At 35.8% G+C, this 24,004-nt stretch overlaps 1 long non-coding RNA gene across 10 annotated transcripts in view; it reads right to left on the bottom strand.

Moving 5' to 3' along the window:
- LOC119149169 overlaps positions 1-19,941 on the bottom strand; it is an 85,194-nt gene extending 65,253 nt beyond the window's left edge. For 6 of the 10 annotated variants that reach the window (XR_005104601.1, XR_005104597.1, XR_005104585.1 and 3 more), the window contains exons 1-4: positions 19,787-19,941; positions 14,198-14,269; positions 13,723-13,822; positions 3,464-3,589 (exon numbers count right to left, since the gene is read on the bottom strand). This is a non-coding gene — a long non-coding RNA (uncharacterized LOC119149169). Of the gene's footprint in view, positions 1-3,463; positions 3,590-13,722; positions 13,823-14,197; positions 14,270-17,174; positions 17,329-19,786 lie in introns of all 10 variants that reach the window. The other 4 variants (XR_005104595.1, XR_005104604.1, XR_005104605.1 and 1 more) reach the window with 4 other exon arrangements.
- Between the last annotated feature and the right edge of the window lie 4,063 nt (positions 19,942-24,004).

Here is a 24,004-nt window from a genome sequence, read left to right as displayed (position 1 = left end):
TTTGAAAAGCAATCGTCCAGACTGCTAGAAGTATACCATGGGATGATCACTCTATATTGATGACCACTATTGATCTAGATGGAGACAGTATATTGGGTTAACAACTCATATGTTGGAGTCTTCTTTCCTTTTGACTGTTTTATAATTTGATGATTAGTCTACTGTGAAGGGAAACGCTGACAGCAAACCCCTCACAATGAGCCAGAAAATCCTTCCAACATTTCTGCTTCTAGGTAAATGATCTAAACATTAGTAATACATATATGTACAGTATTACCTATAGTTGCAGGTATCTTTTAAAAAGAAGGCCAAACTACACCAGTTTAGGACCCTGAGCTTCCTACTGGGCAACACCATGAGGAAATATTCTAGTGAATTACAGGAAATATTCTAGTGAAAATTATGCAGACAGCCCAGATATATATATCACAAAACTTCCCATTTTAAAAACTAAGTTTAATTCTATGAGCCTTATGTGCTTTTCAGGTGAGTTCCTCTTTCATTTTGTTTTCTGACTGTGAATTTTGGATTCTTTTTTACATAATGTTCATTTTTCCAACCTTACTATCATTTTGCTCCTTTTCGTTGCTCCTAATCTTATTTTTTGTTCTGGCTACTGTCTGATACATTTTTAAAGTTCTTTCTGGTTTTTTTTTTTTAATAGTCTTTTGCAAAGGAATAACAATAATTAAAATCACTCTTGTCAAACATGGGAAGTTTTTAGTTTCCTCTTCATATAACAGCATTTCTGTCCAAAGCAATTTAGAGTAGGTGCTCCAGTGATATAATGCATATAGACATTAAATGTAATGTATATATAGAATGCTTCTGTCTACTAATTTTATACAAATCCTATTGCCTACATTTTTTTCTTTATTGAGACCTTGGTGAAATGACATTAAAATCAATATCTTCATTTGTCAACTACTTATTCAAACAAAATTTGTGTATTTAGTACAAGAACATAGCCAGTGAAAAATTTTTAGCAATACTGTGTCATACAATATTATTGTTATTCGGGTTCCATAGCTAACACACACCAGTGAACAACGCACATGGCTTTATTATTATTTTACTCTGACCAAAGACTGGCAAGAGATGCAAACTGAACACAATTATTAAAACTTTCTGTCAAAAATTAACTGCTAGTTAATGGAAATGGAGTAAAATGTTCATCCGTTTCAAGCCTAAAGTGAAGCCAAAAAGGAGGCTGGACATATGGCAGAAATTTAACTGTGCAGTGGGTCATAAATAATAAGCTGAATTACTTGGTTAAAGAAATCCTAAAGCAGCCCAAATTACGGTTCTCCATCTGGAAACCAAGAATGCAAGCTATACCTCAAGAGTGGTTAAAATGGCCTTTGGAAAGCAGTGATTCAAAGGAAGGTATATGGGTCATTGTAGATAGTTACATCAGCATAGCTGTCAGAGTAATCTGCAGCAAAGAAAGCTCATGTAACAATTATGAGCATAAACTGAAGAACATCAAGTAGGGAAAGTTTTACCTCTTGTGCAATTTAGTAGAGGAAACTACCTCTCTGTTGAATTTTGTGGTCCACATTTGAAGGATGTGGAAGACACCGGTCAGAAATGGACTGAGGAGCAGAGGTTGGGATGATGAACAGAAAAACAAGCATTTCATAATAGGATTTATGAAGTCAGTGTAGCAGGATAAGGAAAATAATGGCATTCTAGACTCATTCCTGAAAATACAGAAAGAAAATTTTGAGTATTTAGTATGCATGGTATTAGCCAAATTACATTGGTGTTAACTTGTCTGAAGCTACTGAAGAGTTCTGGGAATTAATTTTTTCCAATTCTTTTGATGCAGACAGAATTCAAAAACAGATATTTCACAAAGATGTAAGACTCTATCAAATTGTGCACTTTTTGGACTCTGAGCAATGAGCAGTCAGCAATGTAGTTATATGATCACTCACTAATGGACATGAGGATATCCTCAAGAGCTAAGATGTTGAGTGAATGCATGGTTTTTGTGTGCCATAGGTCAACAGAGAATGACACAGCAAAAAATAGGCAAAATAGATTTTTCCAAATAAGAGCTAAATAGAAAGTACAGAAGAACACAACCACTGCAGAATGTCTGGGTTGGTAATTCTGCTGTGCTACTGGTGAAGCAGTCACCCTATTGAGAAGAGATCTAGAAAATTCAAAACATCATTTAATCTTATTTTTTGCAAAAATCTGTGCAAGTCTAGAACAGCAAAATGAAGATGAAGTTGGGTATAAAGCGTAGTGATACTGTCTCTCATTAGCCTATTTGCTTCATGTAGGAACAGTGACAGCACCCAGAAAACTGTGGTTCATATTAGCTAACATTTGCAGTGAATCGACAGGTATCTAGATGCGACATGTGAAGCAGAGAAACCCAGTGCCAAACAGAGCACAAAAAGAATCAGCTAAATGCAGGCTTGAGAATAAAGAACCTAAAATTATATCCAAGTTGAAATTGCATGGCAGTTCTTCTGTAATGTCCTATAATAACATGCAAACAAATGCAGTACAAAAGGACCATTTTCAAAGTTGGTCTGCCTGCTATTTACTTCAATAGCACAGTAACTAAGGCAAGAAACCTTCACCCTTCCCTCATTATTGACCTAGAGCTGTCACTTGTCAGTATCCTTGTACTTCTATAATATGTTTTTAATGTCAACTCACCTAGCAGTATTCAGGAAATCAGTAAAAAAATAATCTTTTGCAGTGGACTTGTCACACTAAAGTGCTACTCTTAGAAATTAAAACTGAAGGTATGCCTAGCAACCCCTGGCTTGATTAAGCACCAAAGCATGTTCAGCATCAATGGGAACAGAGTGGAACTACAGACACTGAGAATAAAGAGTTCAAAGTTATATTTTATTTTTTTTTAAATGTGCTTACACATTCTTTTTTGCATATGTACACATATCACATGTATTTGTGCATCTTAGACATGCAGCTCTGACACAAATGTACTGTCTGACTAACTATGTATATTTCACAAGCTTCTGATGAAATGCTCTGAATCTGTAGTGCCATGACCAGTAGAATCATGGCTCTGTGAGTTTACTAACTAATAAAGGAGAAAAATGAATATACCTTATGCATTTAATATTTTGTCTTACCTCTTTCAAAATCAAAGCTTAACACTCCAGAAGAAGGTGCTGCAATCATCAGCAGTGTGCTATACTGACACTTGACATATGTACACTGATACTGAATCATCAGTAAACTCTGTGATGTTTTGGAATTTAATGTTTTAAAATGTTTCTTCTTGACATCACATTGCCTACAATAATCCATAAGCATTATTTCACATTTTTTCTAGACAACATAATACTGTTGTTTAAAGAACTCTACTCTCTGATGAAACACAAATACTTTGAAAAAAATTTGCATAGCAATGCTGCCCACACAGAAAGAAGATGAATTTGGGAAACTTTATTATCTTAGACAATCATGTTACCTCAAGACAAAGTTGGAATCCAAAGAACAGGAAGGAACGGAATGAATCCAGGAGAGTCATAACCAGACAATACTTCAAGAGATTTGCCTCTTGCTAATGGGGCAGCATCGATGTAAGTGAGGTTCCCTGGAAGAAAACTTTTGTTAGTAATTTAAGACCACACCTACTCACAGAAATAGCACTTATTGGCATTATGTAGGTTAAATTACAGAAATAGATTGACATCGATCAGTCTTCCTCTTGATTTTTTCTTGAGATTGAGTTCAAATTGTCTTTGAATCTCCCCCTGTGGCAGGAAACCGTGTGTCCACTGCACTAAGTAATGCAAAACAGGCCCATAGCTGTACTGTCTTAGGCTGTGATCCTGCCAGATTTCATAAGGCGAGTAATACCAGGCATTGAAGAGGAGGCCTCTTCAAAGCAAAACCAGATAGTGCAGGGGGTGGTGCTGGCGACTCAGTGATTGACATGCTTCGTTTCAAGTCAGTGCTGAGCTAAAGACAAGCTGAGCTAAAAGCCTAACATGGTGCTAGGGGTACTGTCAAGAATCCTGTCTTTCAAATTTACTGTAAATCAAAATCTGTGGCTAGTCCTTCTCCCTAACGGTATTACTAAAAATCTGAGGACTGTCAGGACAGAGAAGGAACTAGTTACTGTCAAGAACAAAGGAGGACATGTGCTTTTCCAGATTAGGGAGTGGATTTCATAGGTCAATATTCCTGTGCATCTGCTGAGACTCCATACTCTGTGCAAGTCAGAAGGCACAGGGATTTTACACAAAATGTAAAATGTGAGTTTCATTAAATACAATGAACTCTTGGTACTAGTCCCCCTTCTGTTGTAGAACCACTATATTTCTATTCAAGTTATTTTTAGACATGTTTCCTACAATTTTTTTTTTTTTTTTGGTGTATGAATGTAATCTGGCTTGTTAGGAGTAAAGTATTACAAAAAATGTACACCCTGAAAAGGCTTGTGACCCAGACAGTTTTCAACACAACAGTTTCACAGAGTCCAGCTGTAATTGCCCTGCAGAATGGACATTGCAGACAACAGCTTGGAAGCATAGCAAACCCTGGTGGCACGTATAAAAGATTTTTGCTACAAAACATTCATGACTTAGATGCCCTCAACCCTTTTCTACCAACTGAAGTAAGAAACCAATCCTTATCCATTCGTCATGTTCTTTCTGGTGACCATCTACAGTGAAAGATGCCACAGATGGCAGCCTGGATGGGAAAACAATGCCTTTTCATTTCTTTTACCAAGCCCACCAAGCTGTCCAGAAGCCTGAACACCAGAAGAAATCTCAAGCAGTGAGCAAATACAAAGCCTTGGAGACACATAGTTAGAAAGTGAACAGATTAGTCAAGAAAGGTCCAGTATTCTTAGATACAGCACATGTGCCACTCTTCAAAAGTTGCTATTTTTTTAAGAAAGAGTTTATAGTATGTTCCTGACATCATTGCAGCTGGGTTAGCACAGAGTACCATAGACAATAGAAGTGAAAGTGCTTCCCCTACTAAGAAAGCTCCTTGTCCGGTGCCCCTTTGTCTTACTTATATCACAAGTCTTCAGACTGGAGCCATTTTTTATGTGATTTAAAGAACATGTCATTAAGAATTGACTAGCCAGCTATATTCGTGGATAACACTTTCCTCTAGTAAGGGCATATATAAATATCACAAATGTGGTCCTAAGCATACTACTGTTGTTAAAGCTAAAGGTAGTTAGCACTTCAAAGCAACACAGAGTATGGTTTTTAAAACATCTGTAATAAAGTCTTTCCTTTTCAGCTTCCTATAGTGTGCTTTTCGGGAACCACAAACAAGCAGTATGAATGAAATAGTGGTGAAAGATGCGCTAAAATCTGCTATGGATTTGTTAGCTTTTTTTTCCCCACAGTGTTCCTTCTTTGCATATGGGTCCCAACTGTGTATTGAGTGGAAAATTATTCCCACCTAGAGAGCTAAGCCTATCAGCCTTCTAAATTGTTTCTTATAACAGTTTGTTTTCTTGCTTCTACCCTCATGAGAGCCTAACAAGCCGTGCACTCTCATCATATGATGATTACAATTAGTGTGTAAGACTGGAAAGGCAGTATGAGTAATGCATCATGTTCTGTGTTAAACAAATCTTCTATTGAAAACTAGAAGAAAAATGCTATCCCAAATATTAAAAATAAGCAAAATGTTAGTAGATTAATTGATAGATTAGGTCCTTCCTGCAATTAGCTAATTCACTCCTGATTTTTATCTTGTGAAAGGGCACAGTATCTTTCAGTCATCATTTTTTAATCTGACACAGTAAAGTTTCCAGTTTTCATCGACTTGGATTTTACTGAAAACAAAAGGAAACAAATTCTGTCTGAATAATAAAAGAGATGGAAAAAATGCCAATGAAGTATTCAGTCTGAAAGCATTTTTCTAAATTTCCATTCTGAATGTCAAGATTTGGAACAGGGATGAGTGAGATGAGTTTTATAACTTTGAAATTCTCTTTGACACCACTGCTGCTTCTGGAATTTTATGCTGGTGCCAGTGTTCTGGGCATTTACGGACTTTTGCTCTTCTTACAGTAGCATTTTTAGAGTCACTCCTTAATTTCCCTTTGTCCTCTTCTCTGAAACAGTTAAGAGGACACAGGCTTTGTGTTATATATTATATCTTAAACTTTGAAAGAGAGGAAAGGTAGAGTATAAGTAATTTGAGAGTATGTCTTTAGCTTATATATCATATATTATATAATATCATATAGTATATTATATAGTATAATATATAGTTACTATATTAACATTATATACTTCTGGTCTAAATGTTTACATGTCAGATGTATTATTATGCTAATGATTTCCTTGTGCTGTAACTAAGAAATGGTCCTCACATCAAAGTATGACCTGTCAATATACTCTCCAGATATTAAGATTTAAAAGCCTGTTGTATTCACCCCCCATAAATCCACTAATCTCCAAAACTAAGGGCTTTAGCTGGTAACTAAGCCCCACGCAGCCACTCACTCACTCCCCCTCACCCAGGTGGATAGGAAGGAGAATTGGGAAGGAATGTAAAATTCAGAGGTTGAGATAAGAACAATTTAATAATTTAAATACCATTTAAAAAAAAAAAAAACAGTACTAATAATAATAACAAATAACAATTATAATGAAAAGGAGGCAGAAGGGAAGAGGAATAAAATCCAAAAGGAAGGGAGAAAAGAAAACAAGTGATGCACAACATAGTTGCTCCGCACCCGCTGACCGATGCCCAGCCAGTCCCCAAGCAGCGATCGGCCAGACCTGGCCAGCTCCCCCCAGTTTATATACTGAGCGTGACGTCACATGGTATGGAATATCCCTTTGGCCAGTTCAGGTGGGCTGTCCCACTTGTGTCCCCTCCCAACTTCTTGTGCCCCTCCAGCCCTCTTGCTGGCAGGGCCTGAGGAACTGAAAAGTCCCTGACTTGGTACAAGCATTACCCAGCATCAACCAGAAACATCCATGTGTTGTCAACGTGGTTCTCACACCAAATCCAAAACACAGCCCTGCGCTATCTACTAAGAACAAAATTAATCCTATCCCAGCTGAAACCAGGACATTTGCACGAAAAACATAAATATAGCTTTGGGAAATTCAGCTCCACAGGATTTCCAGAGAAAGCTAAACATAATTTAATGTCAATGAAAGAAACATTAAGACTTCCATTTTCTTTTTTAAACAATTAATGATTACATTTCATAGGAAAGGTGCCCTTCAGCTGTGGGTTTTATTTATCTGTTCATTTTACTAATACATTAGAAGAGCAACAATAGTATATTCTTTCCAATAAATCTATCCATTTGACAAATATTTTATACCACTGGTTGACTACTCAGCATGCCTGCCTTTTGTTAACATCATTGACAAAGGAATAGACACACGTCTGGGGTACCCAACAGTGTATTATCTACAGTACAAATCACCTGTCCTCACTTGTTAGCTCCTGCATTGAAACACACAAGGGAGCTCAGGTGTTCATATCACCGAGGCATGAATTCTTAAAACTGTTTTTCCTTAAACTGGCTGGTGAACTGTCATGGGTGAATGGGAAAGCAAAAATAAGAACTGGTGCATTTGAAACAGAAGTTGACACTTTTACAAAAACAGAGAGTGAAAGCCTAGCCACAATGCTGTTGTGCCATATCTGGAGTCACAGAGAAGACAGAATGTGAGCTGACATCTTCACTTCATTTATGCTTAAGGGCAGAGGACAAACTCCTCTAATAGTGTCATTTTTTTGATTCCATCATCTTGCGGAAGCTCTGCAGGACTTTGGATGTACCTCTATCTAGAAATGTATTTTGGTTTTCATTTTTTAAGTATGTTGCTTTGAAAAACCATCCTGTAACTCCAGTACCTGTATTGACACCACCGTACCCTGTTAAGATTTCAAGAACATTTGAAAAAAGCACTATTTTCTCTTTCACTAATAACAATCATGTATGTCTTTTCTAAGTGGTGTACACAGTAGGTAAATAACAATATAAGGCTCATTGTCATCTTACAAGCCTTGATTTCACATGTGACATTCAAATGTACAGGTTAGGTTTATGGTATTAATCAAATTACTTGTTAGGTAATTGCCTTCTGGTACGTCTTCCTTACAAACCCCGTACCCTACCATTTCTCAAATAACTGTAAATAGTCAGTAATAACAGACCTCCTATCACTCCCCATAGTAGTTGATTAATGACTGAATTAGATAGTTGAACAACATACACCATAACTGCATTTGATGCTATCGTATTTGCAACCTATATACTTTTCTCAAGCCTCTTTGTAATCTTTAAAATACTTGGAATTTTTTCTATCAAAGTCAACGACAATAAAATCAAGTCCATCATATTTTAAAAATAACTTAATATGCTGAAAAACAGTAGATGTCAACTCACACGGTACACCTGATAACTTGGATATCACATATTTAACTTAATGAATAAAAGAATGTCTACAATGTCCTTTATATAACACAGATGTAAAGCAATTCTAGTTTTGTGTGAAATTCAAGTGACTTTTCCCTGGGCTGCAATGGAAACTGAGAGGAAGCTTATGGCATTGCCTGAGAAAATTGATTCTGCTTGGGAACTGCCTTTCTCTCTCCCTTTGTGGAGCAGCTCTTAGAAACACAGCTATAGGCTCTTTTTGTCCACAAAGGCCATAGGCCATACAAGAAAACTCACACCAGTTTGCGGAATATCATATTAACTTAAATCATTCTTCATTTGAGCATTTAGGTTTTCCTGGATGTCATCTACAAGGCAACACTAAAACACCAAAACATATGTTTAACCTTGAGCGTGTATGCGGTTCTGCTGAAGCCTTCCAGATCACTCACATGCTTAAACTTAATTAACTGCCTAACAGCTTAATTAAAGGAAAGCCAAAAGAATAGATTTCCTTTATTATTTCTGATGGTCTTCCACAAAGAAGACCAAAAAAAAAACCAAAAAAAAAAAACCACCAAGCAGAAAGAAACTGTCATTATATAACCAAAAAGATCTGGGAAGATAAATTCAGAGCAGATTTGGGTTTTTTTAATTTATAGTTTGATATTGACAATATTTCAGTTGGTTTCTGCCTTTCTAGCTCTAACAGTTCAGTTAAAGTTTTGTTTTCTTTGCTTGTTTACAAAAAATTAAACTGGTTATCCAGTTGTCATGAGCTTACGTTTTCACGCAAACTCACATAGGCATCCCTGTTTGCAAGCTGAAAAACTGTTGTGTTGTATCTGGATTGGAATCACACACTGTACCTTTACACAGAACAGCAGAGAGACAGCAGTTACCTGACACGCAGTTCTTCAATACGTTCTCTGGGCTTTCAATATGTATTTATAGGCCTTATTTATTGGTCAGTATTCAATTCCTCCTTGTGGACTGAATCACACAGATTTTCTCAGGGGCTTTTCAATCAGGGTCTTGGTACTCTAGAATCTGAATACTTTCCAAACCTTAATTAATCTATTGTTGCACGCTCCTGTGAGAAAATAGGATTATACTCTCCAATTAACAAAAAGGGAAGAGAGAAAATGTAAGGTAAAAACATCCATTACATCAAATGCCTATTCCAATATACTTGTATCTGATTTTCCCACAGTACTGAATGTTAGATAGGACTTTATATTTTTAAGATAGAAGTCCCTTGGATTTAGCTATAGCTGAGAATGCAAAATAGAATGTTTTAAAAACAAATATGACATGTTCTAGAAAATTAAAATTAATATGTGACAATAGTGGTTTAAAAGGCACATTTGCCATTGCAAAAATTCAGAGATAGTTAGAATTTTTTTTTCATGGCAGCATATTCATTTGCTTCAATGTGAAGATTTCCTTTCCACTGGATTTTTCCTTCAGTCATGGTAAATCTACCTATTTCTGCAGTAAATCGGGCAGACATTATACAGACAACAGCTCCTCTTGTTTCATGAACTTTACTAAGCTGCAGAGAATCATTATCCAGTGAGGCAGGACGAAAAATTATTAAGTCAATTGATAATGATACAAAATGTTTGGCATATGTAAAAGTCTGGACAGTGAAAGGAACTCTTTATGTGATATATACTGTAATGACATAGATTTTCATTTCAAATAGATCGAAATATGTCTCATAAGCATATCATAAGATTGATTTCCAAGATACTCAATGCTAATAAGTAGTCCTATCATAAGATTTCATCAGAGAAATGCAATTAAATGACATTATCAAGGACTTTGGCAATATGGGTCAAGTGTAAATGTATTATTGTATTATCACAACCTAATTTCTGGATTTTATTGTTGTCTGACTTTGCCCAAGTTTCAGAGTCTAAACAGATAGGAAGATAGGTGAGGCAAGGGAGGAGACAAGGGGGTTGTATCTATTAATTGCCTAAATAAATTAGAAACAGAGATCACTGCCAGTATGCAGAAGTTGTAGGAATTAATTGGTCTGAATGGCTCTTGTGTGTTCTTTTTGCTGAGCAGGAAGGTTTTCTCATTGTTTGGGAGCTATGAAGAGGAGGAAAGGACTGTTCCTTCGCCAAGAACAAAAGACTCATTGATGTAGGAATAGAATAAAATGATAACCCAGGAAAAAATTGCAGATCTGGGGGCTCCAGCTATGTTATAGTAGATGCACTGTTAACTACATCCTCAGAATATTAAACTTCTTAGGTTTTAAGAAAAAAAGAAAGATATTCTGATCTCATATGCCTGGAAAATGGCCACCAGAGAAAATATTACTATGCATTTCAGCTAACTCTTGTAACCCAGAGAGTAAATGGCACCAGAATTTAACAAAACAGTTTTTTCCTCTAAATTCTTTGGCTTTTTTGTTCCCCCCTATTTGTTCCTAATGTTGTGAACTATTTTTTATAAATAAAATATAACTGAAACATAGTAAAAATGAGGAAACGGGTAGAACACTTTATTTCTTACTTTCCTGTTGGCAACTTTAGCACGAATTCTGATATTTTTCTCAGGCTGAATCAGAAAATAAAAAGCAGTCTCTATGGCCATTACCAGGATATATTCCAAAATCAGTTCCTTTGAATCATGAAAATTATTTGCATATCAAAACAAAAGCAAATTATGTTGCTTTTCTCTGAAGTATTGTATCACTATTTTGTAAACAACATAATTCTCATTAGACTGACAGGGTGGGAAGGATTTGTATATTTATACTCTGTGTGGTACAAGTACCAATATTGTAAATGTGTACAGTTCAGTAATCCGTGTCTATTGACCTTGTCATTCTGATTCCACTGAGAAAGTGGGAACTGTATTTTCACATCTTTTATTTATTTACAGGCTGAAATTAGTTCTATGGCCTGTGGGCTCCCTGAAGCTACTTCTGTGATTCACTGAATTGCTTCTGCTGTGTTATTGCACATTAGAACTGAAATAACTGCCAACAGCAGTTGCTTTCTGACCGATACTGCAGGCCAGATATACTTGTATTAAAACATTTTACAAGAGGTATCTTCAGAATAAAATGAATATAACAATGTTTAACTAGCCATTATGGATGAGAGCAAACTGCACTTGAGCTGTGTTTAATTCCAAGCCAAGGAGAATGTTCCAACTAAGCTTTAAAACTGTTTTTATTAACTGTGTCAACATTATTTGCCTGTATCTTACTGGAAGATTAAACTACTTTAGCCTGAAGCAATTTTAAGACATACTTGAATAAAAATGTAATTCACATCTGCTCTTTAGAATCCATTTTAGAATCAAAGTGATCAAAATCAGAGCATACTAATCCTATGGGATCCAAGATTGTTCTTGAACTCTCAGCCAAGGTGCGCTCTCCGTCACACCCCCGCTGTGTGTTAGGATGAGACCTGAACATGAAATACAGGAAAAGGAGCACAGCTGAAGAGTGTCCCAAGGTGGACAGCCATGCAATTAGCATGACAAGAGCACATATGCCTCTCTACACATAACTGCAGAAAAACATCCTAATTAAAATCTCTCAAAAGTTGTAAATCAGAAAAATATTTAAATGTTTGCTTAGAGACAACTGAAGGGTGCATAAAAAGGCTTTTCCAGATAAAGAATTCCATTGATATTTACACAATTTCTCAATTAAATCTGCACTAATGGAAGTAGGTTTTCACCTGTATGTTGTCACGGACTTTCCAATGTCATGTCATTAAAGATTTCCATGACAGGATGGTGCATTTCTTATCATTTTTGTATCAGTTTATAGTAATTATTCATTTAAAAATCTGCCCGTGGTAAGCATGTTTGTAGTAATAATCATCATCTTCATAGTCATCATCATCAAAAAAATTATTTGGTTAAATTCATTTTTAGCACTCTGGAGCTTCTAGAATCTTCTGTGCACACACAGATGAATAAAATATCATAGGATGCATCCACAACATAATCATTTGTATAAGCATTTATACATATAAAGCATGAGGCAAACATTAAGTGGTCTGTACCCCTTTACGATATTATCTTCACTCTAATCAATATTTTCACAAGTCACAGGGCACCAAGAAAATACACTGATATCCAAGGCCATAATCTTTGGAGCCAGATACATTTCTGCTTGTGCCCATGCTTGCAGTAATTGCATGCCAGTCTAACACTGTGCACTCTGAACACTTTGAAGTGAAATCCTAGCAAAATATTTCATGTCATTTCAAATTGAGAAAGACAATACAGCTTTCTTGAATCAGTACGGCCATTTTCCAATGTTAATAAAATCTCATTTCTGTAACACATAATCCTGAGGCCCACAGCCCCTTAAGTTCCAAATTATTTCATGACAAATTTTACATACTGATTTTTATAGGCCTAACACAATTTTAAACACAAAAGAAATAACAGTGCACCATGCACTGTTATTATTTTTAGAAACACTTAACACAACCACAGCTGTTTAGCTCTTGTCCTGCTTGCAAAGAGCTTTATTTTTCAAATTTAGTCCAACAATCATGGAAAATATCAATACACAGTAATATTAGTGAAGGTATTACATTAGTATATAATACATTTACGTCACATTTGCTTCTCGGTGATAGTAAATCCACCAGCACCATCAAAATGAAACAAATATTAAGATATTATCAGTTTACAGGCATTGTAAGTTTAAAAGAACTAAACCTGGGAGAAAAGCATTATCATGAAGAATCTATTCCCCATTGAAAGGTGACTACCTATAGACACTGATAAACACAATAATCATGTTTGTGAGATGCTACTGCATGATTAGATATCAAAAGCAAAAGTATTAGAGTAACTACAGATAGAAAAGCAGGTTTTTTCCTAAATTTTAAAATTATTTTGTCTTCCATAGTGACTTATCGCTCTAACTGTACATGAAAGAAGGGTAAATGTTATGCTTCCATCTCAGAAAAATTATTCAGTATTCTAAAGAAAAAATACTTGTGGTATTTTTGGCAAAACAACAAGCATATTCTAAAGTATTGAATCAAAGCTCTCATCATATGATTCACTAAAAATGTGAATGAGCAAACACTAAAATTGGAAAAATAATTGACGGAAGTTTATGCATCCCTAAGATTCTAGCAGTAATAAAGGTTGTCTGTGTATGAAAAAAGCTTTGTGTAAATGAAAATATCTATAGTGGCAAACTTCATACGAATCCATCAGATCTTATTCTCAATTCATTAGGAAAAAAAGTAATTTAAAACATTTTTATAATTTTATAAGTGCTTATTTATGACTTCCATATACTGAAAAACAACACCCTCGAGAAATATTTGTTAACCTACTAGCCCAGATCCTTTGGCATCTCTGGTCATTTCATAGCTCAGAATTATGTACAGAGTTCCTCTGTTGTGCTCCAGCTCTCCTGATTTCATCTGTGAAGATCTGAAAGCCACATAAAAATTGAAGGATCAACTCACTGCCCTCAGGACCTTCTACATAGATCTTAAATAGCTATGGACCCTCTTTCCCCTTTGTCAGCTTACTGTGGAAAGTGGCATAAAGGTCTTTTTAAACACCTCAGCTTTCTGGAGGATCAGTCTTAACATACAGTAAGACAAATTGTAAAGTCAAATTCTAACAGCGAGGCAAGATTACTCGTTGCCAGAAAACATGCAGAAGTCTGAAGAGAGGTTCTGAAGGAATCAGAAATGGATACAATAATGTTCACACACCTCAATTTGTCATCCCGCAAACAGCAAATCACCTCCAAGCCTACATACACAATCTCTATATATGTCTGGAAGACAGCATGCTTACCTGGTTCTTTGTCAGGACAACGTGATGTCTTGTATGCTGTTTTCAGTGTTATCAGAGAACCTGACTATCATACTGAAATTAATACAAGAGTAAGGCATCATTAGACCTGGTATTACAATAAATTACACAGAAATAAGCAGTTTTCCAATGAACATTTCTTCATTATTCCACTGACTGATGAAACTTTACATAAAAAGCCCAACTTTCTAGGCAGCTTAGAAAACTCTGTTTTGGTATTTTAAACATACCACTAACATTCGGCCTACTCCAACATCTCTGCCACCGATTACTCTCAACAGCCAAATGTTTGCTCATGAGACAAGTGAAGGAGAAGTGTTATGGTAGGGAGGAGGTTATTCCAAACTCCCAAGGAAACAACGTAAGAAGGAATGCCTACAGGAGACATAGGAATAATATAATTTCTTGGCAGTCTGGAGGAAAGATCACTTCAGAAGGGGCATGCAGGACAAAAAAGATGGAATATTGCAGTAAAGTATTCTAATGGCACTGAGGATCTTCACCAAAACCTTGCTGTAAAGTCCAAGGGATTTCCAACTGTTTTGTTAACGAGCTCAAGTTTTCAAGTGAATCCTCACTGAAATACGTCTTGTTTCACAGTATGTGTATTGACCTGTAAAGATCAGAGGTAAATGCAATATAGTGATAAAAAACACATGGCAGTTTTCTGCCGGTAGACATTGAAGTATTCATTCCTCTGTTATTTCTTTTTTAGCCCTGTATCTCTTCCCATATAGGAGAAAACAGTCCCCCCCAATAAGGAAGAGTTGTAGGGGGGATGATAAGTTGTAAAAAAGAAAATAGACCCAAGGAACTCAGCTTCAAAGCTAGGTTTATAAGGCCTGGAAAAAAATCAGTTTGGGTCACACCTCAGTGCAGGCAAGAGTTTGGATCAAACAATTTGCGCAGAGATGCCTGACTGTTAGGTCAATGAAAATGCTGAGCTCTTTTGTACCAGGCTTATGAATGTTTATTGTTTCTAAATATAGAAAATACTTTATTTTTGGTTATTCACAAACTTCTCACTTCTTTATTCTTCTAACTAAACTAAATGACTCTAGTGTCTTGCCCTGGTTTCAGCTGGGATAGGATTAATTTTGTTCTTAGTAGATAGCGCAGGGCTGTGTTTTGGATTTGGTGTGAGAACCACGTTGATAACACATGGATGTTTCTGGTTGATGCTGGGTAATGCTTATACCAAGTCAGGGACTTTTCAGTTCCTCAGGCCCTGCCAGCAAGAGGGCTGGAGGGGCACAAGAAGTTGGGAGGGGACGCAAGTGGGACAGCCGACCCGAACTTGCCAAAGGGATATTCCATACCATGTGACGTCACGCTCAGTATATAAACTGGGGGGAGCTGGCCAGGTCTGGCCGATCGCTGCTTGGGGACTGGCTGGGCATCGGTCAGCGGGTGCGGAGCAACTATATTGTGCATCACTTGTTTTCTTTTCTCCCTTCCTTTTGGATTTTATTCCTCTTCCTTTCTGCCTCCTTTTCATTATAATTGTTATTTGTTATTATTATTATTACTGGGGGTTTTTTTAAATGGTATTTAAATTATTAAATTGTTCTTATCTCAACCTCTGAATTTTACATTCCTTCCCAATTCTCCTCCTCATCCCTCAGGGGAGAGGTGGAAGGAGTGAGCGAGCAGCTGCATGGTATTTAGTTACCAGATGGGTTTAACCCACAGCAGCCCCATAACTGCAATGGTATAGGTATGATAATACAATGACACATACAGGTGCTTCAAATTCTTGTTAGAATTTTTTTTTACACTTTAAATAATAATGTTGTTGCATCAGCTGTTTGATTTAAGCATCACCCTGTATCTTCCTTTTCAGGAGTTTAGTAACACAGGTAGGTTAGCAGATTGGAAATAAAGTGGGAAGGATCTGAAATATGTCCAAAGCATCTAGTAAAGTTTCATTTCATCTGATTTTAAGCTCAAAATACATTTGCTATTCCAAAGTCAATATATTTACAGGAATATAAACATCCTTTTCTCTTTTTATAGTGGCTGGAAAGAACTAGAAGAAAGCAGCATCTCTCCTCCTCCCCTTGAAAATTCCACTTCATCTTTTGAACCAATAAAAAGGTTGGTATTCCCTTATCTGAATAGAAGGCATTTTGCTGTAAAATGGCAGAAGCTGATGGCAAACTTCAGAACAGGCAGGCAGAAAACTGAAATTTTATTGACATATACAGATAACAAGGAATAGAAAAGGAAGAAACACCCTCCAGCAAGTAAATCTCAACAATTTGGACATACAAAACAGGTAATACTTTGCATAGTGCAGCTATCACAGTAGACACTCTGCTGTTTATCATATATGGTTTTATATAATTATATATATTATAAATATATATATTATATATTTATTATGACAATTCTCATTCAAGCTGTACTAATAGCCCTGGTAGCACTGGTCTAAGGTGCATTAGCAAATGGGACTTACACCTCCCTTTCCTCATTGCCCTATGCCTGTCATTTGCTCAGCAAACTACTCAATCCACTGTCCTTCAAACCCACCCTTGCTGTCAATGCATTGCCTGGAGGAAAGCAGGGGGCTAGTAAAGATGGAAAAAAATTCTGCAGTAACCAGACAGCACTCTGGAGAGTAAGTATCAAGTTGTATGTTCACATCCTAGATTTGGATGCGCTGATAAATTCTCCGCATCTCCAATTGGATTTAGTTCGGTTGATACAAAATAGCTCCCCATCTAAATTCCAGTGAACTATGTTTTTCTTAAACAAAATCTATATTTTTCTGAGTTATGCTACTAACACACAACATGAGTAATTGTCTTTATCCTAGTTCATAGTAACAGCAAGGTTTGCAGACTGATTTTCAGCATATATCTTGGTACAGTGCCTGCACCCCCCAGGCAATTGCGCAGAGAATGCTGGACACTTAAATCATCACAGAAGTAGTGAAACTGAATAGTGATCTCAATACCCGAGAAGTGGGACTTTTTTCACCTCCAAGAGGTGGAAGAGTGTCCAGATGTGCCAGACATGGTCTGCAGAAAGTCTCCAATAAGGATATTGGAAATGTCTCTGCAGCTAGTAATGATAGTTGGAGCATGTTCATCTGTGGATGAGTGCAGTGCCTGTGATGGCATTGAGAGGCAGTTTGAACACCAGGCGATGAACACCTCCATTCATGAAAATATTTCATTAACATAATGAATAGGAAATGAAGCAGAACATTTTGAAGATATTCATCACTATGGCACTGGCAAAGTCTTCTCTATTTCATGTTACCAAAAATTGCATGAATAAGACCTGATAGATTAGCAAACACAAAACTTTATGTCAAAGTCCTGAATTATTTAAAAAGTTTTTCTCCAGGAAAGAAATGAAATCAGCATACTAAAGTAAGTCACATATACTATCTGCGTGAGTCCTAGTAAAATAAGCAAATCTTTCTGGGTAAAAAAGAAGGCAAGGAGGGGGCAACCAGGGAAAAATAATCAGTTGTATCTTTGTCAAAACCAGGAAACAGACTTTTCCAGTATATAATTACTCAACGTAAAACATAGGGTTTGCTCCTTGAGGTCCTAGATATACTGGACTACACTGAGGTTTGCAATATTACATCAGAATACTTAGTTTCTCTGTGTACATGTGTGTTGACTTGCTTATGTTAATATTAATCTTTCCTATAGATGGTCTACAGGACCAGGAAGCAGAATACAGAACAGCAATATGTCTCCAAATCATTTAAATCATACAAATTTTGAGAATGTAAACAGATATTCTTTGAAACAGTAGCAAAATCATACACTTGATTTTACTTCATTGGATTAAAACAGCACCCTAAAATAAAGAACCTTCGTTTGGCATCTGGTTAATTACCTGGAGGCACAGTTCTTAAAAAATTAAATCCAGCTTTTGGTATGATTACAACAATTATTATAAAACTGCATCCTTAGGTTGTATCTCAAAATCAACAGTTCCGGCATCATACCTCAGATCTTAATTTTGTGCCTCCAAAGATTTGGAGAAAATACAGGAATAACACTGCATAGTTCCAGCAGCAGCAAAACAAAACTGAAATTCACACACACTAGTACTGAAGTTAGGGGCTGGCAGTACAACTATATATACCATCAGTATACTTTTAATACAGTTCACTATCAAAAAAAAAAGAATGTATTCCTCACCTTTTTGTCATGAGAAAATAAAATCATTCAAAAAATTTTATTCATACAAACAACAGAAGATGCCATTAAAAAAAAATACAACAGTTGTGGAATAAGTTTAAAAAAAGAACTTCGTTAAATTGTTGCTAGCATAAAGTCAGCTTTCAGAAATTAATTTTTTGTGTGAATGTGGAAATTAGAAAAGAGTGTAAGTCTAGAAAGTGAAATATAAAGCCATAAAAAAATCTGAAAAGATTTTAAGGAACTTTTAATAAAGATATAAAAACTAATAATAAAATCTTTTTGGCATCAAAAGCAGGCAGTCTGCCAAAGACTCTAGCACCAATAGATGATTGAGGAGCTGTAAAAGTAGATAAGGCAACAGCTGAGCAGTTAAATTAATTCTTCATATTGGTGTTTTCTGTAGAAGAGATTAGACTGGTTTCCACATAGGAATCTTTTTTATAGAGGGAGAGTTGTAGGAATTGTCTGCAATTGGACTCTCAGTTAAAAAATTCTTAGAACAAATCAATAAAATGAATAGTAACAAATCACCACAAGACATGATATTCACCAAAGAGTCAAAGAAACTCAAATATGAAATTGCCGGATGATTAGTACAACTGAAAGTTATCTCAGTGCTGAGAGAATCAATGGCAACAAAAGTAAACCAGTTCTACTGACAGGTTTCAGCTGGAGTAGAAGAAAATATATATGAGTAAATCTGATGTCTTTATCAGGAAAAAAAACAAAGGAAACTAAATTTTAAAAACTGGCAGACCTACAGATAAATATGATATAATGAGGAAAGCTAATTCAGCTTTTATAATGTATTATTGTGCCTTGTAAACGTATTGGAGCTCTTTGAAAAATTCAATAGTATAGTGGCATGGGAGATGTGGCTGGCATAATGTACTTGAAGTCCAAAAATCTTTTAACAAAGTTACTCACCAAGGGGTCTTATAGACAATAAGTTACTTGGAATAACTGGAAAAATATTCCTTAAGATTCTTGATTTGTTAAGTGATAAAAAATAAAGAATTATAATTCTTAAAAAAATTCTCTGAAGGGAGTTTTGCAGAAAAGCTCAAAAAGGATTTGGATATCTCTTCTATTCAGAGTCTAGATGCAGGATCCAGGGATGCTGATGAAGAGATGAGAAATTTTGCCGACAATGTTAAATTATTTAGTGATTTGAAAAAAAACCTAGCTGCAAAAAGCTACAGAAGGTTATCATATATCATATCATATCATATATATCATAATAATGAGTGTCTGGACAAGAAAATATCTGACTAATATCAACATTCATTAATACAAAACAACTATTACTATAATGAGTCTAAATTAGCTATGTCCACTCTAACCAGAATTTTGGGAGCCTTTATGAACACGTCTATATAAACTTCAGCCCAATACTCACAAGAGATCATGAAAGCAGCAGAATGGTAGGCACAGTTGGAATACAGAATAAAACTTGTTGAATATTGAACAGAGCTCTACTCCCTACCTCTGAAAATGGACTCTGGAGAACTAGAGAAGATACAGAAAAGTGTACCCAGGGTGATAAAAAGTTGTTATTTAATGAGGAGGCGTGAAAAAAGACTAGGGGGAAAAGAAACACCCATGAGATAAATATGATGAAATCCTGTAAAATATTAACTGGAATAAAGTACACGGAGAACTGTTCCCTGGTTCCCACTATGAAGAAACTTTGGAGACTTGGTTATCAAGTGGCAGGCTCAAAGCAAACAAAAGGAAACACTTTTCACAAAGCATGTAATTAAATTGTAGAGCCCATAGCTACAGGATGTCGGAGATGTCAAAAGCTTAGGTGGGTTAACAAGCAATTAGAAAAACATACAGAAGAAAAAAAAAATATCAAAGGCTATTATGTAACACACACACCAAAAAAGAAATTTTTCACATTCACAGAGTCCCTAAGCTGTGGTTTGACAGACGTTAGAAGCAAGAGCAGGAAAGGTTTTACTTTCTGCTTGCCCTGTTCGGCTATTCTCTCCCAATTCTTTAGCTACTGGCCACTGCCAGAATACTGGTCTACTTACATCTTTGTATGTGTTCTTATATTTATGCTCATCACTTCATTTCCCAGGGGATTTGCCTTTGATCTGTGAGATCATTACTTCATAAGAATTAAACTTACTAAAGTAAGAGCAATGATTACTCTGCAAATGTATTTTTTCTATAGATGCTTGGTGAGCTAGTGTTTTACCCAAATTAAATGTCTATCCTAATTTGCAGGGAACACCATTATTGTCTGTGGCAGTCTCAAGACAGCTTTATCTAACAACCTGTAGCAAATAGGGTTTATTGCCCCTGTGGCCTCTAAGCCACATTCTTCTGCAATCTGCTTCTAGGTGCATCTCTAGACACTGACTCATTGTTTTACAACAAAGGAGTTTTGATCATTTGGGGAACTCCAGCTGATAAACTTGAATTTAAATAGACAGCTGCTCTGAGGGAGCAGCCCCCAACTCCTGAAGAACTTTCAGGAGTACTGTATTTCCACGTTTTCTGAGCTGACAGTAAACAGTTGAGCCTTATTAGGACCTTATTAGGTATTTCTCTCTTAAGGTCAATGAATTGTCATTTTTAAGTTAAAAAAATAAACCTATAAAGCTCTATGGCTGGCCTTTAAAAAAAGCAGTTAATGTCACCTGCTATTGTTGGGCTTCTCCAGATTTCCCAGGAGAGGGTACAGTTAATGAAATTCATAGTCAATTTGCATACCTTTCACAAAAGGCCACTTTTTGTATGAATTTAAAACATTTTACTAGTACTTGTTTAACAACAAACATTATGAAAGAGTATGATTCCTAAGGTTTTTCTGAGCTGTTAGACCAAAGCTATCTTATACCAGAGTAGCATTACATAGCACGGGCCAGTATTCAGTTGATATAAATCAGGAATAATTCACGCTACAGAACTACACCATTTGCACTCAGAGAGGATGTAACTCAGTCATTAGCCTAATAATACATGTTTAAATTCATCCTTTTATATTCGATCACATGATTAATAAAGGTATTGTTACCGAGTTGCTTTGAAGCTATTTCTTCCCAGAAGGATATTATAACATGTCTTGTCTCAGCAGCACACCAGAGCTTTTAAATCAATGCAAACCTGACAGTGGGGGACATTTGAAGGAAGCTGCTATCCCAAGCAGCACTGAGGCATGGACTAGAAATAAAACTCAGTCTGTTCACCTGGTTTGTTCTTGAGTAAATAATTTCAGGAAATCCAGTCTATACTATTGCATATGGTGACTTTTCAGACTTTGCTTATTTAACAACGTACACAAAAAGCCCATTGCAGCTCTGCTGTATTATCTATGCTGATCTGAAAACTTTCTGGTGCCATTTTAAGTTGGTTTAAATCGCTAAGAGTTTCTGAAATGCACTGGTATTAATTTATTTACAGTCTTGACTCATTTTCTTAATTTAATTTCTTCTGTCCATTCTTGAAGTAATACATTATTTATGTCAATTCTTGATTTTCTGGACTTCAGGCGTTAAGGATTCAAAAAAGCATATGGGTGCTCTCTTTAGACTCTGCTACTAAGTGGAGGGAATAAGAACAAATAATTCAGAGCCCATACCCCTCTAAAGCAACTGTATTTTAAACAATGAAATTAAACATGTATAAATCACATCTAAATTAAACTGACTGCCATCTTTGCTATTAGTTTCTAATTATAGTGGTAAAGACAAAAAAAAAAAAAAAAAAAGCCTTCTACATCTTTACTAGAACAGCTACAACCTATACTGATACATTGCCAAGGGCAGGGTCCTAAGCAGAGAGATACTATTTTGCAGAATTTATGTATGCCCATTTATTTATGCTTATGAATATATAAGAACCTGCAACTTTACTTCATCACCCCCAGAAAGTGATGCCTCTAAAAAGCACTCCATGTCCTTTAAAATCAAAAAGCTTAATGATAGCAGCAAAACCTACAAATGAAAAACAGTTGATATCAATCCCCAAATGGGTCAGATCTATGCTAACACACATGAACAGCAGGGACCACGGACACAGTGAGGGCCTTCCTGATCTCATGCAAACAGAAATGGATTCAGAGCATCTTCTACAACAGCAATAAACTCCAGAAAGTGTGAGTCACGCCATATGTTAGACAAACTCATCCTACTTAGAGGTACTAATTTTTGCCTGCTGAAACTGAAAATCCACTTAGAAATTAAATTCACCTACACCTGAGTATAACAGCAAATGATTTTCGTGATAACATAAAAATATCTGTTGGCAGACAGGCCCTATCTACTCATTAATTTCTCTCCAGCCATTGCTTCTGATGACTTTCCCTAACCATTAAAGAAAAAATGCAAATACTGCAAATGTTCTGCTCTAGTTATATTGATTGTCATTATTGGTAGGAAAAATCTCATTTCATTAGCCTTATATTATCAAAATAAAATGAAATGAACTTCATCAGGTAGTAGCTGGCATAACTCCAGTGAAATCATGATAGCTTATTCTACATTCCCTAGTTTTTTTTCTCCATGGATTATACAGCATCTAAATTCTAAAAAAAGAAAATTAAGTATATTAGATGTCATTTCAACTTTATAGCACTTTGAAAAAATGTCGAATTAGATCTCAAATTTCTTCTAAAGTTTGTTTTTATTACTGACATTTGATTTATTAACACACTATCATTTCTTATATGTATAATAACATTCAAATTTAAGCACGTGAATATTTTTTATCAAACTCGGATTGCATTTGAACTTATGCGCATACAAAAAAGAAGATTTAAAATAATTATCATTACTTCTTACTATAAATTATTTATGTCTCACAAGTATAAAAAACATACTTTTTTAAAATAGATGTTACAGATTTACATCTATGAATCAGTCCAGCTGGAAGCCAACAGGTTTTTATATATCAGGGATCTGTTAATCACATCTAATGCCCTTAGTTTTGATCCTGTAAATCATTGTTCAAGTACATTTTCCTACTGATCAGCCCTACTTGCAAAGTGCCACATACCATGAAAAAGTAAACCAAATGAGTAGACAAAGGTGTCAATGAAGAAGTCAAATACAAAAAGGCAATTAAAAAATGTTATGTCTTATAACAGGTTGAATATTCTAATATGAACACCTCAGTCTTGACAGGGTTCTGTTTCCATGAAGACGGCTCTTAATTTTCTGCTACGTGGTCATTTGATTTTTATTCAATGTAGGACTCTCTTCAATCTGCAAAATAAAGGCTTTCCTTGGGAACAGCAGCAGATTCATGTGCAATGCAGCAAGTACCAGAGTCAACACACCTTCAGTAACCAAACGCCCCTTGGAAGAACATCAGGCAGAGCAATGCTTCAACTGCCTGTTGATGCCTATTTCTAATTTAACATCTCCCTTTTTCTCTCACTCCTATAACATTGGAATAGATATCACTGTTTTACACACCACATGTGCATGTTTATGTACATCAGTCTTTCAAGAAAGGCTTTTAGCTATTTGGATAACTGATCTTCCCACAGATACAAGCTGTCTACAAATAACCTGCAGCATGATTACTACATATGGCAAAATTTCTAGGAAGTCTTATTGAACACTGAATATCCTTGGGGAAACAAGTTAATGATTTCAGA

The sequence above is a fragment of the Falco rusticolus genome, chromosome 1, assembly GCF_015220075.1.
Source record: "Falco rusticolus isolate bFalRus1 chromosome 1, bFalRus1.pri, whole genome shotgun sequence".
Lineage (NCBI taxonomy): Eukaryota > Metazoa > Chordata > Aves > Falconiformes > Falconidae > Falco > Falco rusticolus.
This window is presented reverse-complemented; position numbering and strand designations above follow the sequence as displayed.